This window comes from Rhamphochromis longiceps, linkage group LG4, assembly GCF_057381845.1.
Source record: "Rhamphochromis longiceps isolate RC_006_pf linkage group LG4, R_longiceps_female_GT1.1, whole genome shotgun sequence".
NCBI classification, from domain to species: Eukaryota; Metazoa; Chordata; class Actinopteri; order Cichliformes; family Cichlidae; genus Rhamphochromis; species Rhamphochromis longiceps.
Genome location: NC_140560.1, coordinates 37,861,807 through 37,865,230, shown reverse-complemented (window position 1 = coordinate 37,865,230; position 3,424 = coordinate 37,861,807).

Here is a 3,424-nt window from a genome sequence, read left to right as displayed (position 1 = left end):
ACGTGAATTCTACTTTGAGTTTCCGTGTTTCACTCCAGCTGTGAACTGAATTGTGGGATGCAGATCCTGACACGGAGCGGCTCTCGTGTGATCTGATTGGTTGATTTGCAGCATCAGTATTTGCAGACAGTCTGAGTGTGTGTGCTGGTTAGCAGCAGTCGTCCTCAGCTTTATGACAGTCGTGCATGCAGGACTGCCATAAAGTCCGCCGAGCTCGTTTGCTCAGGTGTGTTTTCTTACCTGCATGAGTGTAAAGGTCTTTGTTCAGCAGCTCAGTGAGTCACTGACGTGTGACAGCAGGGAGTCGCCGCTCTGCGATGCACTTTGTTGAAAACACGCAGTTCTTTGAATCTTTGGGCTGAAGGAAGGACAATACTCGGTGTATCAATGCTCAATCAACAATCATTTATTTCCATACAATTCAACAATAAGAGCATTACAACGTCCGGACGGGAGAGATGCTACCAGAGGGTCAGGCACATGTCTCAAAATGGTGACGGGTTGCTCAGCTTTTTATAGTCTCTAGTGGCCCCCGGCTAGTCGTAAAAGCCAAAACATCACATTTTTTCTCTGTTACAGCGCCTAAGTTATGACCTCGGCAGTTGTTTCTCTGCTTTCTGTAAGGTGGGGGTGTGGAATGTGGTCTATCTATCTCCCCTGTCTTTAGACACAGAGTCTCCTGCTTACAACCTTCTCTTCATGATTCAACAATTAAGCATGTCAAGAAAACAGTGTAACACATTCCCAGCAGATCAAGGATACAGAGTGATGCACATTTATCTAATGAACTAATATGTGAATATGTTCTGTTAACTCAAAAGTATAATGAGAACTAAACTACATACAGATCCCACACTCTATATTAAAGGGTATAATATGATCTACAACAATATCATAATTCAACTATTTTGATTACATCTATAAGGTAACATATAATAACAGAATAATATCACAACTTCAACAGAACTGATCAGACTTCTTTCAGTGTGACTAACAGACCAGCACAGGACCGATAACACCGATAAGATCCACCAAACACATCCAGACATGTTTGTTCAGAGCTGCAGCTCTTTGTGTACTCATTACACATGAAGGGAAATATCTGAAACCTTTAGAAACAATCGTTATTGATTATGGCTTCTAGGTCGTGAAAAACTATTACAAGATTTTCCTCATTTGGATCAAAAATGTTTCTGGAAAGCACATTAATGCTCTCGTGTTCGGTTGGGGCTCCTTTAATACGAAGCATAGCATGGAGGCGATCAGCTCACCTGGATGTTACCTGAGTGTCTCAGACTCTGTGGGGTTCAGGAGAGTTGCTGGAAAATCAAACACAGTAAGAACATCTGACCTCAGGTCTGACGCTGTGAGCAGCTCATAGGTGCTGCTGCACGAGGAAATCAGCAACTCCAGAAAGCTCGTCAGTGGATGAGCGCACGAAGCCCTCCGAGATCTCCTGACAGATGTTTCACTGACACCACGAACCAATCACCAGCACATGACCCCAAATCCATCTGTGCCTCTCTCGACTTCCTCTGGTGTCTCAAGCCATTTTGTCCTCGCCCAGGTAAGCTTCTCCTGCCGCTGTCTCTGGTTCAGGTGTGGCTTGATGTCATCAGTATGACAGTCAGAGCTCCTTTCCTTAAGATGTGTGTGAACTGTGACGCTCTGACCCCAGCACTCAGCGTTTGGTGATCTTATATGTGCAGCACTAAACTTGCTTTAATTTATGGACCACACAGCTCAGATTCCCACAGAGCATCAGATACAGAGAGTTCTGTCATTTATACTGATGATCAACAAAGTGCCAAGAGAAGTACGCCACGAGGAGTCAGGAAAGCATAAATAACGTGATTTAGAAACGGCACGACGGGTGTGACTGAAGAGAGGTCGCTGAAGGAGAACGACGGTGTTTATATAACAGAAACAGTTTTCATTCATAAATAAACAGTGACTGTGTGGTTGAGCTAATAGTTTCTGGATAAATCTGGCCCTCGGGCAGCGCTGGGCTGCTTAAATTTAATTCTTCTGCTCTGTGACGATGAAGATATTTAATAAAGTCAAAGGAAAGCAGCTCACTCGTCTGTCGGCAACAAGCAAAGTCTTCGGTCACGATGCTTCGTCAACATCTCTGACAACACGAGGCTCACCAATGATGGCCTGAACAACCACCTGGACTCTTACCTGGAGAAGATCCTTGAGCTCCAGGAGGCCCTCGCTGAGCAGGAGCAGAAGATCAGGAAGCTTTTGCATAGCCTTCACCAGAGAGCTGCAGAGCCAGGCGAGGCCACATCAGCCTCCCTGGCAGCCCTGAACGTGCCCAGCTCAGTTTGGGTCGGGTTCACGGTTAGCTGAAGAGCCTACAATATTCGCTCTGGTGTTGGTTCCACCAATCACACATCAGCCATTTCAACAAAAGTAATTTTAAGCCCAAACAGCATGTTCAGAAAAAAGGAATCGATTCTGCGGGAAAAACAGAAATCGTTAATGTGACTCAGTCCAAATGAATCCCAGACCCATGGTATGAATGGGTATCAATTTTAAAATGATAGTTGTTGTATTAGAAAGCTCAGGTGCCAACGCCACCCACCCAGCAGGGTGACCCCCCCCCCAACCATCTGTTTGTGGGTTAACTCCTGTGAAAACTAGCTGCTGATGTGACGATCGCTTTGACTCCACGATGTGCTCCGAACCTGTTTGCAGGAAATGTTTGAGATGCAAACAGGATGATGAGTGTTTGCAAAGCAAACAGCAAACTGGTCTGCTGAGGCGTGCGTGCTGGGAAAGGTGTCAGGTGTTCCTGATGATGTAAACAAACACCAGGGCCCTATTTCAGGAAGCCGGTTTAGAAAACTCAGAGTTAAAAATGATACTCAGGGTTGAGTAACCCCGAACTGTCCAACTCGGAATATTCGGTTTCAGAAAGGCTGATAACAATTAGTTCAGTCAACGCGGAGTTGCTTTAACCCCAAGTTAAGCGCGCGCACGAGGATACATAAAGCCCTGATTAGTGGAGCACAGATTAAGCGAGTCACCATGGAGACGGAGGGAAAGAAGGCGCGGTCAATGTATTTCACAGCGCTTGAGGCCGAAATTCTGATGGCAGCATATGCCGATAACATGCAAATTTTGCAGAAAAAAAGTAACACAGGCTCAGCTGCAAAAGAAAGGGAGCATGCATGGCAAAACATAGCCGACAGAGTCAATGCGTGAGTGTTAATTTAAACATTGATCGAGGGATTTCCACCCATTTAACACGTTATTTTATTACATTTTATTTTTTATTTCATACATTTTATTTTGTGATGTGATGTGAGCGCAGGTGCAACCCAACAGGCCCCAAACGTTCCTGGCAGCAAGTAAAAATGAAATATAAAAATATAGTCCAAACAGGTAAGGTGTAATTGTATTATGAGCCATAGTG